Source organism: Symphalangus syndactylus, chromosome 1 (genome assembly GCF_028878055.3).
Source record: "Symphalangus syndactylus isolate Jambi chromosome 1, NHGRI_mSymSyn1-v2.1_pri, whole genome shotgun sequence".
NCBI classification, from domain to species: domain Eukaryota; kingdom Metazoa; phylum Chordata; class Mammalia; order Primates; family Hylobatidae; genus Symphalangus; species Symphalangus syndactylus.
Window position 1 is genome coordinate 40,232,564 of NC_072423.2, and position 20,611 is coordinate 40,253,174.

Below are 20,611 nucleotides of genomic sequence, written 5' to 3' on the forward strand. Positions count from 1 at the left end.
ATGCATATAACTCCATGCAGATACACAAACCAAATGTGCTCTATGGCTGGTAAGTACAAAAGACTGGAAACAATGAAATGTCTATCAATAGGAGAACATGCATTATTGGGGAATATTTTGCAGTTATGAGAAAGAATGACAGTAATCTCCAGGATGCCTTGAAGCCAAGAAAGCAAGACGCCTGAAGGGCCCATCTATCCTGAATCCTCCCTTTTACAAAAGGGGAGCCTAAGACCCAGAGTGAGGATTGAGTGGCAGAAAGCCATGACCCTGCTACTCAGAGGCAAGTTCAATACCAGGACTGAGACTGCCTGATCCCCAGACCAGAGGTCCCTCCTCTGCACCACAACTTCCACTCTGGTTAGATGCGGCCAGGAGCCCATAGCCTCTTAGCCTCCCCCAATCCTAATACTCAGCAGCTCAGGGTCAGACGTCTCTTCTACTGTCAAATCCAGATTCTCAGTGTCATTTCTTCACTTCATTTCCTCCTGCCCTGTCTTCAGCTAAACCAACGAAGAGTGCATCACCACTACCGTTTACCTGCAGATGGGCCAAACCTCAAAAGATCCCTTGAGCTCATTCCTTCTCTCTTTCTCGGAAGATCACATCAATCTCACCAGACTTGTTTGTTCTAGATCACAATGGCTGCTCCCAGGACAGTGTCTGTCCTGGCAAAGGTATCTCGTATTGCTGTTCCCCTTTTTTCTCCTTTGAAGTGGAAAATAAACTTGCAGACTATCCTTTCTTTTGAGGCATCAACATTCTTTTCCTGATCTTGAAGGCTTGCAGTTGTAATAATGGCTGACATTTCTATTGCACCCCCTGTATGCCAGGCACTGTTAGGTGCTCCACATATATTAACTCATTTAATCCTCAGAACTCCATGGTGTAGCTATCGTTATTATCTCCACTTAACCACTGAGTGACCAAGGCTCAGAGAGGTCAAGTAACTTTCCCAAGGACAAACTAAGTAGAAGATGGTCCTGTGGGCAGCTAGGCAATGAACAGGGAACTGAGACTTGGAACAAAAGCCGCAACTTGCAGAAAGGCCTGTGTGATGACTCAGAAAACAGATAACAGTACCACTGGGATGAAGGCTCATCACAGACTATCTAAGCTCGAAGTCTTTTGACACCAGCTCATTCACAACCATCTGTTCCAAGATAAGACCACAGACAAACTGATCTGACAGCAATTCCCTACTGGCTGGTGTGTTCTAAGGATGTGACCTCGGACTGTTCCAGCAACCCTTCAAATTCTGACCAAGATGATGCTCTAATTAACTCCAGCCCCCAAACTCTGTTAAGTGTCCCTCCTACAATGCCCCCTTTAGGATGCCCCACAGTTCCCGTGATGTGCTCTCTTCCTCCCTGCAGCAGGCTGATAACCTTAACTCTGTTTGACTACGGGTAAGTTCCTCATGGCCCTCTGCTCGCGGGTTTTAATGGGTTAGACCTGGAATTTGAAGGCTCTGTGTGCTCTTTAACCTCTATGGACATTCTGCTGCCTCCAGATTGTCATCGCAGGTGCATGTGCCAGGCTGACACCAGTCACATCAGCCTAAGGCCAACTCTGGCTCTGGGTAGAAGGGAGGTGGGACCAAGAGATGACAGGACAAGGCTGACTCCTTGGCAGATGCCCATCTTTTCAGTAGCCCCTTCACAGTTTCTTAAAGCAGACCTAAGACACCTTCTGCGGACCTTCCCCTGAATCAGTAGCCTCCATCACAGCCTCTTTATCAGCCCCCACGATTCCTTGCTTCCTCCAGGGCAGACTCCTCAACCGAGGGGTCATTCCTGACTCCAATCCACTGCCCTGACCTACCTGAGCTACTTCCAGGCCTCCAGACATCCTGGAGCTTCCCCACCTCCAAATATCTCCCTAGGCTTTTTCCCCAGTCCCTGCCATCCCATCCGTGATATCCAAACTGACTCAGACTTCAAAGCTCAGCTGCTATGCCACCTCCCCCAGGAAGGCTTCCCTGACCACCTCTCTGGATCTTTGCCACTGTGAATTCCTGAAGACGCCACCAATCTCTGTGCTTCTCAGTATGCCAGGTTCTCCAAGCAGCTTTGTGACATTTGTGATGATGTAATGCCTATGGTATCACCCACCTTTTCATATGGGTGGATCTCATCACTCCAACTAGAATGTAAGTTCTCTAAACATAGTATTCTCCAGATATGTCTCAAGGCATTGAGCCCAGCACCAGCTCCCAGCATGTGCTGCCCTGCTCTTAATTTTTAAAATCCAACTATGAATAGCAACTGTGACTCATTTTTCCCACGCAAGCCACGGCTGGAGTCTCAGGTCTGGAAATGCCCTCTGCATTAGAAGGGATTAGCCTCCAACTTCAAAAACAAAACAAAAAGAAAACAAAATAAAAAAACTAAACAAGACCTCTGCCTAGGAGAAAATCTAGAAGGAAGAACATCAACAGGCTAACACTGTTCTGTCAGATGATAGGATTAGAAGCGATATTTGGGGAGAGAAATAAAGCCACATAATAATAATGATGATGATGACAATATGTCACAAAGAAAGAGAAAACACGCGAGCAAGCAAGAAAGGGCCAATCCCCATGCTATCCATGGGCAGCAATGCTGAGTGGGGTGTCAGGAGACTGGTTAGGAGGAGAAGAAGAATCTTACCCCAAAAGACTGGGTAGGTTTGAAGCTGGACTCTCAAGCTGGAGCTGGTCTCCCACTCGGAGGGGTGAAAACTGCACAGGCCCCAGAAAGGGGAGCAGAAGCCCTGGCCACTGATCCCAGTGCCTCAAATAGATCTCAAACTCAGGGGAATTCAAGGCAAATCAAAGGTAACCCAACTTTGTGTGGTAGGATGCAATTTATAGTACTCATTTCCCTCCAAGAGGTGGTAGAGGCCGAGGCAAAAGTCGAGTTCAAGAAGGTTTTAGATAATTCTTAAATAAAAGCACCATAAATAGTCATTTTTAAAGGGAAACTAGGCTGTTCAGGGACATGATGAGGGTGATCTCAGGAAAGACAGCCACCCTTTGCCTACCCTATCCTTATGCATCCCATCAGGGTAAGGATTCTGGGCTAGAGGGGCCAGAGCCTGGAGCTGCCTGACATCTGCCCTCACCATCCGCTCCCAGGCACCTGCCAGGCTCAGTGCCAAGGAGGCAGGTCCCTGTGGGACAGGATGAGGAGCAGAAGCAGCCCCATAGCCCAACACCTGGCTGCATTACCGGTGGCGGGCCCCGTGCCCAACCTGTACACCCTGAGGCCACATCTGATCCCTCTGTGGTCAAACTTGTCAGCCAGGGCACACTGGGGGCACCCGGGCCAGGTAGAGTCAGCCTGGGGCCCCAGCCTGCCACCTCCTGGCAGGGAGACCCTGGGGAAGCCAGGCCCTCTCTGAGCCTTGGTTTCCTCATCTGCATGAGCCAGATGAGAGGCACTCTAGAAACTCTCCCAGTTCCCACCTGCGTTCCACTCCAAGGACGTCCTGCTCTTGGGTTTTCTGGAAGCCTGGGATTAAGAAGACCAGAAGGGCTTCCAGTCCTTCAGAGGCTGGATTCCAGCTGGCCAGCCCTGGCCAGCGCCACAGGGCAATGGCAGTAAGAGGTTGGGGCCATCCCAAGTGTGGGCTGCCTGGTTGTCACTCTGCTGCAGCTTTCACGCCTGCCCAAGGCATCCAGTCCCCTGACAGTGGCCACTCTCTGGGGAGATTGAGGGGGGGGTTCAATGCAACAAGAGCTATTGGGAGTGGGAGTTTGTGACGACTCTGGATGCAGGCGTATTGGGGGTGCACGTGGGGTGAGTGTCTGCGTGTGTGTTGGGGTAAGTGTGTGTCTATGAGGGGAGTGTGGGAGTGGATATGAGGGTACACAAGGTCAATGTGTGAGTGTGTATGTGGGAGGAGTGTGTACGTGGGTGTGTAAGGGTGTACACACACGCATGGGTATGTATGCGAGTGTCTGAGGGGAGTGGGTGGCGTGTGTGGACGAGTGTGTAGGGTGTACACATGTGTGCACATGCCTAGGCAGAATCCCACCCCGGGAGGAGGAAGGGAGTGTGGGTCCTGCAGGAAGGTTGATACAGGGGATGGCTTCCCTGCCAGTGATTCTAGAAAATAGTGCCCCTCCCAGCAGTAACCCCAAAGCCTTCTCACCATCCCCAGACCTTAAGAAATTCTTTGCCTGGATGGCTCACATAGACATCATATTCAACCCATCCTGGATGGCCCAAATACACATCAGACTCAAACCATCCAAATCAAACCCATTTACCCGGCCCTGCTCCTCCCCAACCCTACCCCTCAAGCTATATAGAATCCTCATGGCCCCAGGGGCCCAGGTCAGCATCCCAGGAACCTTCTTAGCATTTTTCCTCTTGTGCTCTCTCCTTCACCCTCTCTCTCCAACCCTTCACCCACTTTTGCTGTTTCCACATCGCCAACATCCACTCCCACCCACCACTCCATCCTATTGCCTCAGCTGTGTCTGCGGCCCTCCTGTCCCTGCCTGGGCCACTGCTGTAGCACCTCACTGTCCCCACCTTCTGTCTGGCCTATGCTGCCTGCACACTTCAGCCAGGCCCCCTTCCGAGTGCCAGCCCTGTGGACCTGCAGAGCTTCCCTGGCTCCCAGCAGCGGCAGGGACAACCTGTCTGGCCACGGGCACCTCCCAGAGACTCTACTATTTCTGGGGAGCCCTCAGAGCTGATGAATTGCTGACCTCTGTGCTACACATTTTACTATGGGATAGTCTCCAAATCACTTGACCTCCCTGTGTCCCAGAGAGCAACCCTGCCAGTATGCCACACTGTACACAATAGATGTGCTGAAAATAATAAACTGCCATTTTATGAATCAGGTCCTATATAAAAGGGGTTCTATGATGAGCCTTACCAAAAAAAAAAAAATTGGTGGGGTTTTGCCACATCATAGTTGCCAAGCTAAGCTCTGTGGTCCAGTGGAAAGAACAGAGACTTTGGAGCCAAACGGAGCTGAGTATGACTTCTGCGTGTATCATACATACCAGCTGTGTGACCTTGAGCACCTCACGTAACTTCTCTGAACTTCCTATGCCTCTGTTTCTCCAACTCTAAAATGGAACTAATAATCCCTACTTCATTGAGTTCTTTGTTTGTTTGTTTTGGTGGTGGGGGGGTGTTTGTGTGTATGTGTGTGTGTATATATGTGTGTTTTGAGATGGAGCCTCGCTCTGTGCCCAGGCTGGAGTGCAGCTGCACGATCTCGGCTCACTACAACCTCAACCTCCCAGGTTCAAGCAATTCTCCTGCCTCAGCCTCCCGAGTAGTTGGAATTATAGGCTCCCGCTAATTAACCATGCCCGGCTAATTTTGGTATTTTTAGTAGAGACAGGTTTCACCACGTTGGTCAAGCTGGTCTCCAACTCCTGACCTCATGTAATCCAACTGCCTCAGCCACCCAGAGTGCTGGGATTACAGGTGTGAGCCACCACGTCTCGTCAGTACTTCATTGAGTTTTAATGAGAGTGAAATGATAAAATGAAGATAGAGTGCATCACATGTCCCACACAAAAAAAGTGCTTAATACCTGCTCATGTCTTTCTGATATCCTTCTTCCTGTCCTTGACCTACATCCATCAAAATTACTTGGGAATAATTCATTAGCTTAAGAGAGGAAGTGAGCCAACCAGCATACTCATCCCATCCACATCTTCCAACAATGCTATGCTGTAACATAGCACCAGGAAAGAACTCGCAGGTGTGACCCTAGAACCGCTGAGCAGTTTTCGAGAAATCAAGAATCATAGCTGAGGGGTTTTAGACCGTAAATCATATTTAAATTTCGCACAAAGAAAAAAGATGAAATCCTGAAACTTTCCATGGGAATGTAAAAACACCTTGGCAAATCTGTAATGGATTTTGAAGTGGTTTGTGATCACTTAAAAAGAGAAAGAGGAGAAAGAGGGAATTGTTAATCACTAAGGGCAGTAGAATCCCCTAAAAAATGAGCTTCTATGACGGGATCACCCAAGTTGGTAGATGAAGAACACCAGAGTGCAATGGATCTGATTTTTTTTTTTTTCTTGACACAGATTATCACTCTGTTGACAGGCTGGAGTGCAATGGTGTGATCTCAGCTCACTGCAACCTCCATCTTCCAGGTTCAAGCAATTCTCCTGCCTCAGCCTCCCAAGCAGCTGGGATTACAGGTGACCACCACCATGCCTGGCTAATTCTTATATTTTTATTTGAGATGGAGTTTCATCATGTTGGCAAGACTGGTCTCGAACTCCTGACCTCAAGTGATCCACCCGCCTTGGCCTCCCAAAGTTCTGGGATTACAGTTGTGAGCCACTGCACCCAGCCGGATCTGATTTTCATGAGGCATCTGACACATTGCATATGGAAGCATTCAATAAGTAGTCATTGAAATGAAAGAGTCAAGAAATTGAAGACTGTTATGAAATGTCTGTGGATAGAAATAAGAAATGTAGTCTAGGTAATGGATACTACACTTAGGTGAGTTGGCCCAGTGAGTATGGGTTGATGTCAACCTAGAGAGAGAGGGTGGGGCAGGGAGGGCTTTGTCTGGGGGCAGGGAGAGCTTTCTCTAGGAGCACAGCACAGGCTTCTGTGCTTAGCCTTGGCCTGTTCTGCATTTCCATCAGTTACTTAACAGATGATCTAAAAGTCATGCTTATCAGGTTAGAATAGATTCGAGTCTGGGAGAGATGGACATTTTGCCAGGTGCCAGACTCTGGCACACTCTGGAATTCACAAGATTCCAATGGCCTGGAAGCACAGACGAACCAACAAGATGAAATATCGCAGTCCTAGATGGAGAGGCCAAGGTTTCATGCAAAACCTCTGCCTGGGGCTGCCTAAGGGCTGGAGGGGCAGCCTGCCTGAGAGCAGCTGAAAGGAAAGTGAGTCTCGTGTTCTGAGAGCAACAAGCTCAACAGGAGCCACAGATGTGGCTTAGAAAGGCTAAAGTAATCATAACATCATTAATTAAACCCATGGTGTTGAGACCAGAGGAAGCACTGTCTAGTGTCCTGAGACACCAGGAAGGTTCAGAATACTAGGGGTACTGAGACCTGATTCTATACAACTCAAGAGGGGTGACTTCAGGATTGCCAGAGTTCACAAATAAAAGGAGAATGGGGCCAGGCACAGTGGCTCATGCCTGCAATCCCAGTACTTTGAGAGGCCAAGGCCAGAGGATCATTTGAGCCCAGGAGTTTGAGATCAGTCTGGGCAACATGGCAAAACCTTGTCTCTACAAAAAATAAAAAATTATCCGGGCATGGTGGTGCATGCCTGTGGTCCCAGCAACTTGGGAGGTTGCTGATGGGAGGATCACTTAAGCTTGGGAGGTCAAGCCTGCGGTGAGTCACGCACTCCAGCGTGGGTGACAGACAGAGATTCTCTCAAAAAGAAAAAAAACACACACATAGAATGCCCAGTTAAAGTGGAATTTTACACAAGAAACCATTTTTTAGTATAAGCATGTTCCATGCAATATTGAGATATACTTACATCAAAAATATGTTCATTTTATCCGAAATTAAAATGTAACTGGGCATCCTGTATTTTATCTAGCAACCCCATTGGAGCTGGATTTAGAGAATCAGATTTAGAGGGAAGGAGGTTTTAACTACATACAAGTTTTTAACAGATTCTAGCACATAGTATATAATACCTGCTCAGTAAGTAGCTGATCTAATCAATGAATTAATAGATGTGCAAGAAGAGTTAACCAACAGGGAATAGATGCTTTCATAGGTATATACACATGTCAGAACTCACCAAATATACACTTTAAATACATGCAGTTTATTGAGCATCAGCTATACCTCAATCAATTTTTTTAAAGGAGGGTGGATTGCCTCACAAAACAGTGGAGTGACTGCCTCATAAACTGTGAGAGATGGCTCCCAGTTTAAGTTCAGTCCAGCCCCTTGTGAGAGGAGTCAGGAGAGGTTTTCTGAATTCACATCAGATTTGTAGGGTTTAATTTTTTTTCTTTGTAAATAAACCTTCCTGAAAGCACCACTGTGTAAAGCAGATGCAAGCTGATGGTCCCTCCCAGTGTGAAGCCTCTGGCCCTTCAACCAGAGCTACATGTGGTCACCAGAGGTGCCTTCCTGCCCTATTTGGAAACCATAGAAGGAGATCCTCTCCAACGCCTCCTCAACTTTAAAGTCCCATGACTCCAGGAAGCTCCGTGGAGAAGCCTGAACCTCACAGGGCTGACTTGAGGATTTGTGTTCACTTAACAAGCAGCGCTGAAGCATCCTGAAATTTGTTCAAGAGGGCTCAGTGGGAAGATCCCAGAAGGGAGTGAGACCCGGCTTCATTTGTGTGTTCCTTGGCTCTGCCCTCTGGCCTAGGTGCAGTCTTGGCACCACCAGGCCCTGAGTAACAGGGTGATCATGGGCAAATCACTTCACGTCTCCAGAAGAGGACGAAGAATTGCTAAGGTCCTTTTGTGCTCTCATGCTCTGGCATCCGTTGAAGAGCTTAAATACAAGGTACCTCCATTTTTAATTGAATGACACTGACAGATTTGAAAAATTGCACAAGAAAAAAATGTCCCTGACTGACATTTGATGTTGGTGATGGGAGAAATAGGGGGTGGGGTGAAGCGCACCAGATCCCCTCTGCCATCAGCTGGAATTTGGTGTGGCCATGCCTGGGATGGTGTGGCCAGTGTAACAGCTCCTGGGAAATGGGCCTGCAGTCCCCAAGTCCTCATTCGTGGACAGGCCTGGGAGGAGCAGCTGTGAGTGAGGACCAAGTAGGCCCCTGGGGACCCAGGGCACAGTCTTCCTGTGCCCTCACCTCCTCCTAGGTTCCAAGCTTGTGTCCCACGTCCCTGTGTTTCTCAGCCAGGCACAGTGTGCCCCTTGCTCCCTTATGGGGAGGGGGTCTGGCCTCCCCAGCATTTCCAGTTTTGCTCAGCTCTGTGGGAGGCCTTCTCTGCCTCCAGCATCTTCATCTTCCCTGTATCCCATCTCCTATCCCTTCCACCTGCCCAGTCAAAGCCCAGTACACCTGGAGGGGGTGAGTGGTAAATGCCTGCACGAGACCTGATCCTGAGGCCTTACCAGGATATTTCATTCTAACAGAAGACCAAGTGGGAAGATTCAAATGGTGGAATGGCAGGATTTTGCCATTAGGAGCCCAGTGATGGGGCTACTGAAAGCCGACACAATTTAGGCTATTCAGACCTAAGGAGACAACAGAGCCTTCCCAACAGGCTGAGTCTGAGCCCACTACGCTGAGAGGCACACTGACACCCGGGAACATCCTGAACAGATGGAGACCTGTGAGAACGGAGGAGTTCTGACTGCCTAGAAACTGCCCTAAATAGGTGCGGGTGTTCCCTGTTTCTCTTCTCCTTCTCTGTTCCCCAAAGCACTTAACAGAGGATAGAGGCAGGTCACACAGTCTTACGAACTGCCTGTTACAGACTGAGGGTCCCCACTGGATCTGAGTTGAAGAGGTGATGGGGCCATAATGGCACTCTCCCAACGGCCAGGAGGGAGACATCAGAGCGCTTAAAGCCACATCTATGCACTGGGAACCTGCCAGGTGTCCAATCCCTGTTCTGGGGGACACAAAAATGAACAATCAGGTTCCTGTCATCACTGCAGGACACTGGCCAAGCCCAAGTAAAGAGAGTCCCTCGGGCCTACCCACATGGCCAGGGTGAAAGGCTCAGAGGAGGACATATGAGCAGAGCCCATGAGAGGGGTGACAAGCATGAGGGTCGGGAATATCCAGCCCAGCCTTAGAAACAAGGCCTAGAGCTGGAGCTGGAGGAGCAGGACACCCCAGCCAGGAGAAATGAAGCCAAGCGATGGGTAAGAGGTACCTTGGGGGTCCCGGTGCTCCAGGGACCAGAGTGCCCAGCACCCCAGGGGCCCAGAGGCTGAAGATCAGAACACCTGGGGTGTGGCCCCAGCTTGCACCTCGCTAACCCTGAGCCACTTGCCCTGATCACCTTGCAGGGTTTCATGTGAAGATGCACACTGAAGTGCTTTGGAAAAGCCACCTGCCATGTGGTTTTTGAGGGGCCACCCTCAGGGAATTAGAGAGAAAATCAGAGAAACAGCCAGACCTGAAGGAGAAGAACAAGAGCAGGGCCTGGTGAGGGGAGGAGGATGGCACAGACTCTGGGTCTGCTCTGAAGAAAGGGCAGGGCCTCCGGACGGACACCATCCCTCTCTGCCTCTCAGTTCCTCACCTGTGAAATGAGATGCCTCCCATTGCTATAGTCCACAGCTCCTAGACGCTGGTGGCCCCAGCAGTAAGAGGGCAGGCCTGGCCAGGCAACACTGGACACTCATTGCCAGCCCACCCTCCCATCATTGCCTCACCGTTTTCCCATCAAAGCCCACTCATCCTGCCCCGGCCCCCTAACTCTGTTCTCCACCACGTCAGTAACCACAGCAACATGAGCAAATCCCATAAAACAGGCTCCTCACAGGAGTTCACGTGCCGAGGCCCCGTACAAATGCACACATTCCCTGGAGGCCCCGTGGCCTGGCCCAGCCTGAAAGGGGGCGTGGGGGATACATGATGGAGGGAAGGGGCCAGCACCCCTGCATCCTTTGATGTCCACGCGATCCCCGTGCAAGCACAGCCCACTTCCAAGCTTTGTCCTTTTGCCCAAGCTGCCGGAGCACTACCCTGGACGTCCAGAGTCCCAGTCCCACCCCCACCGCCTGTGTGACCCTAAGGAGACCTTCTCCTCGAAGGCTTCACTGTCCTCACCCAAAAGATAAGCACAGCTACCTCTGCTTTACCAACCTCGTGGGCAGCAGCAAGTTCTCAGGAGACCCTATAGGTGAAGGCATCTTGTCAGTCATAGAAAAACGACAGTTTCTCCTGACCTCCTGGGACCATGTTGAACTGCAGACTCCCAGGTGTCGCGGTAACTCACAGAATCAGGATCTCTGGTGGCCACACCCAGGAGCCTGCCCTTTAACAAGAGCTCCCTGGGGATTCTGTGGCACAGTGAGGTTTCAGAACCACTGCCCTACATGTGCATCCTAGACGATGACTAGATGTTGGCGACATGTCTCATTTGAGATAATGACCAGACGAGAGAGGGCAGAAGCCAGCAGGTCAAAGGACAGTAACCACACCCCACCAGGAGCACTGAGCCGTGAGGGAGGAGTCCGAGCATTTGGGATATCTGGTCCCTCCTGTCACAGGTGCCAGGAGCTTTAAGGGCACTGGTCTCACAGAGCCTGTGGGGCTAGACCCTGTGCTCTCAGTTCGGCAGCATGGACCCCTGCAATTCAGACCCACCAACCCACGGTGTCAGCCCAACTCCAGCCCTTCTCTTCCCACTCTCCCTGACCTCCCACCCATGAGTTCCTCCAGCACTGAAGTCCCGGCCACACTCTCTGATGTCTCACTGGACACTGTCCAGAATTGCTGGCCAATTGTCTCACCTGTGTCAGCTTCCTGTCCCCACCAGCAGGCACCTTGGGGGTAAGGGGCTGGGTTTCTTCTGCCAGACCCTCCATAGCCCTGACGAAGGCTCAGGGCACTTAATACACACTTCACTTGCCATCCAACACCTGCTCGCCTGGTGTCGCTCCCCCTCCCTACCTGCTTCCTTCTTCCTGCCCTGCGGCCTCACTGTGACCACACACACCACATGCACGCACACCCTCCTCCCCCAGCATGATCACACACACCACACCACATGCACACACACCCTCACACCTCAGCATGAGCACACACACCCTCACACCTCAGCCTGATCACACACACACACACACACCACATGCACACACACCCTCCTATCCCAGCATGATCACACACACACACCACATGCACACACACCCTCACACCTCAGCATGATCACACACACACACACACCACATGCACACACACCCTCACACCCCAGCATGATCACACACACACCACATGCACACACACCCTCCTACCCCAGCATGATCACACACACACCACATGCACACACACCCTCCTACCCCAGCATGACCACACACACACCCCACATGCACACACACCCTCACACCCCAGCATGATCACACACACACACCCTCCCATCCCAGAATGACCACACAAACACACCACATGCACACACACCGTCACACCCCAGCATGATCACACACACACCACATGCACACACACCCTCACACCCCAGCATGATCACACACACACACCACATGCACACACACCCTCACACCCCAGCATGACCACACACACACCCCACATGCACACACACCCTCACACCCCAGCATGATCACACACACACACCCTCCCATCCCAGAATGACCACACAAACACACCACATGCACACACACCGTCACACCTCAGCATGACCACATGCACACATACACACCACATGCATACACACCCTCATACCCCAGCATGACCACACACACACCACATGCACACACACCCTCACACCCCAGCATAATCACACACACACACTCCACATGCACACACCCTCACACCCCAGCATAATCACACACACACCACATACACACACACCCTCACACCTCAGCCTGATCACACACACACACACCACATGCACACACACCCTCCTACCCCAGCATGATCACACACACACACCACATGCACACACACCCTCACACCCCAGCATGACCACACACACACACACCACATGCACACACACCCTCACACCCCAGCATGACCACACACACACTCCACATACACACACACCCTCACACCTCAGCCTGATCACACACACACACACACACCACATGCACACACACCCTCCTACCCCAGCATGATCACACACACACACTCCACATGCACACACACCCTCACACCCCAGCATAATCACACACACACCACATGCACACACACCCTCACACCTCAGCATGATCACACACACACCACATGCACACACACCCTCACACCCCAGCATAATCACACACACACCACATACACACACACCCTCACACCTCAGCATGATCACACACACACCACATGCACACACACCCTCACACCTCAGCATGATCACACACACACACACCACATGCACACACACCCTCCTACCCCAGCATGATCACACACAGACACCACATGCACACACACCCTCACACCTCCGCATGACCACACACACACACACACACCACATGCACACACACCCTCACACCTCAGCATGATCACACACACACCACATGCACACACACCCTCACACCCCAGCATAATCACACACACACCACATACACACACACCCTCACACCTCAGCATGATCACACACACACCACATGCACACACACCCTCACACCTCAGCATGATCACACACACACACACCACATGCACACACACCCTCCTACCCCAGCATGATCACACACAGACACCACATGCACACACACCCTCACACCTCCGCATGACCACACACACACACACCACATGCACACACACCCTCACACCCCAGCATGATCACACACACACACACCACATGCACACACACCCTCACACCCCAACAGGACCACACACACACACACACCACACACACATACCCTCACACCTCAGCATGACCACACATACACCCCACATGCACACACACCCTTACACTTCAGCATCATCACACACACACACACACCCTCCCACCCCAGAATGATCACACACACACCCCACATGCACACACACCCTCAACCTCAGCATGACCACACACACACACCCCACATGCACACGCACCCTCCTACCCCAGCATGATCACACCACACCACATGCACACACACCCTCACACCTCCACATGAACACACACACATGCCACAGGCACAAACACCCTCACACCTCAGCATGACTACACACACATACAGGCACCCTCCCTGTTCTTAGTGACTGATATAATCTCTGCTCTGTCACCCACTGAGAAACCACACACACTGGTCTTGTATTTCCTGATCTGGAAGGAATCTCACTTCCCCTCCCACCCCCCCGTCCTCACTCCTGACCCTAGGAAAGGCTGAAGAAGGGATGAGAGAGAGGCATGACATCTACCTAAGGCTGACTCTCCTCCTCCAAGCTGGAGCGCAGAAAGAGGGGACGCCTCCGGCAGGGCCCTCCCAGCCAACACCAAGCCTGGGTTCCAGGCCGGGCCCAGGGGAAGCCAACCTCACGGACTCCTGACAGAAGGCAGCTTCCTGCTTCTAAGAATCTGGGCCACCCCCGCACAGCCAGCACTGCGGTGGAAGGGAGCCGTAGGCCACCCTTCCAGAGCGATTGGGCTTGCAAAGGAAAGGGGAACCCCCCCAGGCTGCCCAGACACCGCTGGACGTGACTGAACTGAGCCAGCTGGACAATCAGCAGAAAATCCACCCAACCCACATCATGCCAAGAACTTAGGAAGAGTTTCCAGAGACAGGGCCCCACCACGCCCTTCCTTGAATGCCCTGAGCTGTCCCGACATAGGTGTGGTGCACATGGCCAGCACCAGGAAGGCTGCTGGTGTCCCTTCTCTGCAGTCCCCTATCAATTGTGCCTAAGCTTTGGTTCATGGTCCTGACAGCCAGGCCAAGAAGTGAACAAAATCTCTGACTCCCTTGGATTCAATAGGGCTGAGCTCAGTGGACAGTAGATACTTACCAAAGACTACTGAAATCAAGTTACACTGAATTGAGTTCAAGAAAACAAATTGAAATAATTTCACATTTACCAACTATTATCTGAAAAGCTACTGTGTGCCAGGCACCTGCTGGGTCTTGGGACTCAGGGATGAATAAGGCCCATACTGTCATGGAGTTCACCATCCTGAGAGGTGACAGGAGACCTGCTCTGCATCTGGGCAGGTAGAATGTCTCTGCAAGAGCCTGAACCCACTAACGCTTCCCTTCTCTCTCTCACTGATGGGCCGTGAGCTTCCAGGAACTGAGCCAGAAGACCAGATGAGCACTATAAGACAACAACTACAAAAATGGCCTCAATTCCCTCCTCTTCGTTTCTGCTCCCTTGCAATGTGACTCTGCAGCTCCCTCAGTCAAGAGGTAGAGTCTATTTCCCCATCTTTGAATGTGGGCTGGCTTTGTGACTTGCTTTGGCCAATAGAAGAAGGTGGAAGTGACTGTTCTAGCTCCAAGCCTAAGCCCCAAAGGGTCTTGCATATTTCTCTTGGCCTTTCTGTCTTTGAGATTCCTGCCGTTGCTATATGAGCAAGCTGAGCTAACCTGCTGGACCATGAGAGACCACAAGGAACAACGCCAAGTCTGTCTGGTTGTTCCAGCCAAGGCCATGTGACAGAGCCCAGCCAAGAGCAGCAAGTCACACGTGCCTGAGTGAGCCCCAATGAGCCTAAATGAGATCGGAAGAACTACCAGGCTTTCCCATAGAATGTTGAGCAATAATAAGTGATTGTGGTTCACTACTCAACTCCTTCCTCCCATCACCACCTGGTCCCAGAAAGCTCTGGAAGTAAGAGAATTCTTAGGCTGAGACCCTTGCATTGGGCATGACTATTTGTTCACTTCTCCCAAACCCAAGCTTAGGCATTTTCCCAGGTGAACACCAGCTGAGATCCTGGGCTCCTTGGAACTCTAGACAGTGAATGAGATCTTATCCTCTGCAGCAGGAATTATGGTAAAATCCTGGACTTTGGGGCCATACAGACTCAGGTTTGAGTCCCAGCTACTGCAGATGAGTTACTTAACGTCACTCAGCCCCAGCAAACTCATCCTTAAAGCAGAGATGACAATAAAGCTGATTCTGCTAAGAGCTGCCATGAGGATTACGTATGATGATATATGCACAGAAGTAGTTCTCAACAACCAGGGCAGGGATGCTACTAGCATCTAGTGGGGAGGGGCCAGGAATGCTGCCATACACCCCACAAAGCATGGGACAGCCCCTACAACAAAGAATCATCCTGCCCAAAACATCAGTAGTGACAAAGTAAAGAAATCCAGTCTCTGGGCCAGTCCCTGGCACTATGGTAAGCAGCCATGGAGATGGTCACCCAGTGCCCTGGAGACGTGGGCTCAAGGACCCCTGCACCCTTCCTGGGAAATCCAGGGGAAAGTACTAATAGCAAACGTGGTACTGGAAATAACTGGTTCAACTTCCATCTTTTAATCCCTCCACCCCATAGCTCCATAAAAGGGGAGTCCAGCTAGTGAGCATTGGCTTCAGGCATAAGCTTGAGTTCCAGCGAGGAGAGGGGGTGCTTGTTTGACACTTCTGAGTTTCTGGAAGATTCTTGGTCTGAAAGAAGCTGTCTCCACAAGCTACATGAGGCTTTGCATGGACATTATAGCACATTTAGAGCAAAGCCCCACATATGTGAAAGTTCATATTAGTCAAATGTTCCAGGTTTGTGGAGTTATTCTGCATCCTCTACCAGGGCATCTATTTTCAAAGAACTAGCCTGTAATAAAATACCTGCAACCTTCCTTTGTTTATTCAGGAAGCCTTTGGTTCCTGCAGAAACACACTCGGGACCATTATTAGGATCCACAGTCGTCCTTGAACAGTGGTGCCGACATGAAGGAAAGCTGTGGGTTTCCTGCTTGTTTGCAGGAGTCTATCAGAGCCAATTTAGAAGTAACCTTGCCAGGGTCGTTAGTTTGTTATGAATGTATTTCGAACCAGGTGAAACTGTATTCCATTTGCCCAATCTGGGCCTCAGCAGAAACCTCCCCTCTGTGGCTATGTGAGCAGAGATGAACTGAATGCTAAATGAGAGTGGGCACTCAGCCTGGCTGGGGGGAAGGTGGAGGATGGAGACTCGTGACCCACAGAACTGCACATCTCCAGAGATGCCTTAGGCATCAGGCAGCAGACAGTTCAGGAGGAGGGGAAGAGCCCTGTCATCTCCGAGAGTGAACCCCGTCACAATTACATTTCAGGGACACATGGCAAGCTAGAAGGAGGGAGCTCTGTCTTGGGCAGAGGATGTGACCAGTGAGCTGGGACACAACTAGAGATTCCCAGGCCAGGGCTCTCGCTTTTGCCCCAGAAGGATTCCTCTGCCATGGTGAAATCAAGGCAGGCACCTTGTCCCTTCAGGCCCTTGTTTTTGCCCTGTGTAAAGTCTGTCCCTCGGCAGGGGACCCCATCTGTCTCATCATCCCTAGTCACTTGCATCCAAGTGAAAAGACTCTGGAGGGAGGAAATTAGAGTCTGGTGTGTGGCAGGATTTCTGGTACCCGAAGGCAACAGGAAGCTAACAGGGAAGGTTGGGGTTACCTAAGGTGAGCTGCACCTGCTTCCCATGATGCCAGGAGCCAGCCCCACTGCATCCTTCCTCCAGAATCCCGCAGGATCCCCACCAGGCAGTGGGCACTATTCTAAGCCTCACATCAACTAATATTCAGAAGGATTAAGTAACCACAGAGCCATGAAGTGGCAGAGGCAAGCTTTGAACCCAGGTCTGTCAGACTCCAGAGCCCAGCAGAGCAAGACCCCAGCGCTCATGACCTGCCAGGCTCTCCAAAAGGTGAGTCCACCATCTTTCTACTTATTGGTCTCTCTCCCCACTGGCCTGCAGAGTAGCCAATGTCCCTGAGTATTGGGAAATGTCTTCCCTGGGTGGAAGGTTTCAGGCATGTGGAAGATACATCAAGGTTTGAGAAGAACTGGGGGTGGGGTGACCTTGGACCTTAGTGGTCTAAGACCTCACACTTTGCTGATTAAACAGCATAAGGGTCAGCTCCAGTCCTACGTAGACTGGGTGGGGTGGGGTCGGGGGGCATCCAGGCAGGGTATGAAGCTCTGGCAGAAAGAAGGAAGCCTCCCAACCCCATTTCTAAAGCCCTGGGCAAGAAGGGGAAACAGCGCACCCTTCTGGCATCTGCCCTCAGGCCTGCCACCTACAGAGAGCTCGTGGTCAGTGGGAAGGTGTCTGCCTGTCAGGCAGGGCCTGGCCAGATGCACCCCACAACTCGAGACTGCTCTCCACCAGCCCAGAACAAGAGCTGGGAACAGTCACCCCACAAAGTTTTCCGCAAACTTAACTGGATGTTGTCAGGATGAAACCAGTGGTCATATCCTCTTGGCGAAGTTGGAATTCATATCACAATGCCCTTTCTTGGTGTCGCTTTTAAAAACATACCCACGATGTCAGTAAATCTGATCAGAAGAAGTCTGGATTTGTGAAGCTCAGACAGCAGGATGTGACTCCTCACACTGCAAAGAACTCATCCTGCCACTAAGTAGCTGTGTGCCTGTGAGCAAGTCCCCAGGCCCCTCTGGGTCTCTGCAAAATGAGGTGAGGAGGCTGCCTTAGGGTCTCCGATTTCCCTCCCAGGGTGCTGTTTCTTGGGTTTTTGGAGCTGAAACCCAGAGGGAAGCAGGATTAGGAGTCACTCCCCAAAGACCAGGAGGTCATCTCACTGGGGGTTCCAACTCTACCCAGGCGTGTTGTCCTCCGGGGTGCAGGAGTGGTGCCACTGCGTGCGTGTTCCTCACACAGGCCCCGTCCGGGCTGAGTACCTGGCAGGGCACACTGAAGAACTGAATCAAGGGCCCTGGCACCCAGAGAGGAGAGACTGACAAGACACAGGACCGTGTCACCCTCAGCCCGAGGCTGGCCCAGCGTCCCCCAGCCTTGGCCTCACTCTGTGGGTCTTCTCCATGAACTGACCCATCACCCCGGACAAGGGCTCCCCAGAGCATCTCCTCCTGGGCCGTGTCCACTGACCTGGCAGGACAGGGGCTCTGGCCACAGGGAGCCTTCAGAGACTCCTGGAGTGGCTCTGAGAGCTGGCAAACAATAAAATATGGAGTTCTTGTCCATTCCCGCCAAACGTGGTCAGCAAGCCACCAACAGAGGGCCCTGAGGGCCTTAGCCTGGGGGAGCTTACACGGTGGACACCAGGACAATCTGCACAGCAAGGAACCCTGAGCTGAATCTAATTAAATGTTCCTTCAAGCATTCAGGGAGAGGGGTCGACATGAGCAGGAGGCATCCAGGTGTCTTTGGGCAAGAGGCGGATCTAAGGTGAAGGCCAGGTAAGGTGACCAGGTGAGAGGGGAACAGGATGGGGACGAGTTGGAGGCAAGGATGACTGCAGTATGTGTGTGCATGTGTGTGGTACGCATGTGTGGTGTACATGTGTGTTTGTTGTGTATATTGTGTGTGCTGGGCACAGTGTGTGTATGTGTGGTGTGTGTGTATGTTGTGTATATTGTGTGTGTTGTGTGTGTTGTGTGTGTTGTATTATGTGTGGTGTTGTGTATGGTATATGTGTTGTGTGCATGTGTATGGTATGTGTGTATGTGGTGTGTTGTGTATGGTGTGTATTGTGTCATCTGCATGTGTGTTGTGTGCATGGTGTACATGTATATGTGTGTGTTGGTGTGTGTAGTATGTGTGTGTGCTGTGTGTATGGGTTGCATATGGGGGGTGTATTGTGCAGGGTCTGTGGTCTGTACATGTGTTATATGTGTGTTATGGTTGTGTGTTATGTGTGTGGATGTATTGTATAGTGTGTGTGTGTGTGTGTGTGTGGCACAGGGCTTGGGAAGGGTGAGTGAGCAGAGGATGCTGACTGGAGATTGACATGTCCCAAGCCCTTTACCCCAGGTAAGTGGTGTGCAAACATTTGAACATGTCACCAAACCAAGCAGAACAGCTCAGGGTGAGGGAAGGTGGGAAAGCCTGGCTGTGCAAACTGCCCTGCCCTGGTCTTAGGAGCTCCAGGCTTCCCACAGCACATGGGGCTGCACAGAGTGGGTTCAACACATATGACGGATGAGGACACTGAGGGTGGAATAGCGGCAACCACAACCGTAGTGTCCTTTCCCTTGATCTGAGAGCACACCGTGAGCCCAGCCCCGTACTAGGCCTCACCTCTGATTCCCAGGACAACCTGAAAGAGCTGTAATGTTGTCCCATTTGGCCAACAGAGAGCCCATGGGACAAAGTGGTTCAGGTGCTGAGTCTAGAACCCCAGCCTCCCACCTCAAGACTAAGCGAGATCACTCATGTGAAATGCAGCCCATGAGCAAGTGCTCTGTGACCCATAAACTGTAAGTGATGAATCGGGAAGTGGTGAACCCTGTTTATGGAGGTGATTGGTGCCATTTTGTCCTCAGACCCGTGGGATAGGAACTCTCTCCACAGCCACCCAGCCAGCAAAAGCAGAGTTCAGTTCAGACCCAAGGGCAGACTTTTGCATCATTATTAAATGTGCAGAATTTCCATTTCACTTGCTGTTTTCAAGAATTCCAATGACCACCCTTTTATAGATGGTGGAGGTGCAGGTCAATAAATATCCCATTTGGTAGAATAGTTGCTCCCATTTTCTGAGTGCTTCCTCAAGTGATTTACCCATTGTTTCATCTGATCCTCACACCCCATGAGGCATTAATGTCCCCATTTTACAGACAAGAGAATGAAGCACCAAGAATAAGGGTGCCCAGCTCAGAAGTGGTGCAACTGGAACCTGAGCCCAGCCCAGTGTAGGATTCCGAGCCATCGCCTTCCCACATTTCCTTTGTATCTCCTTAGACTGATATTCCACACCCCATAAATGCTGCTGAATGGGGGCTGATGGACTAACTGTCCTACAGAGAAAAGAAAAGAGAAAATGGCTTATTTCTATCACTCAGAGAAGGGTTAGTGTTTTGTTTCACACAGAGCTGGAACTCCACAAGCTTTAAATATGAGTTCCACTGAAAATAGATAGAATATA

The 20,611-nt window shown here is 51.1% G+C and overlaps 1 protein-coding gene across 7 annotated transcripts in view; it reads right to left on the reverse strand.

Annotated features, from left to right (window-relative positions):
• ARK2C (arkadia (RNF111) C-terminal like ring finger ubiquitin ligase 2C) overlaps positions 1 to 20,611 on the reverse strand; it is a 128,732-nt gene that overhangs the window by 52,473 nt on the left and 55,648 nt on the right. Inside the window, exon 1 of one of the 7 annotated variants that reach the window (XM_055233446.2) lies at positions 3,449 to 3,559. The exons of 2 other annotated variants lie outside the window; for them this stretch is intronic. The gene's annotated coding sequence lies outside the window, so the exon portion shown is untranslated. 4 more of the 7 variants (XM_055233455.2, XM_063644262.1, XM_055233437.2 and 1 more) reach the window with 4 other exon arrangements.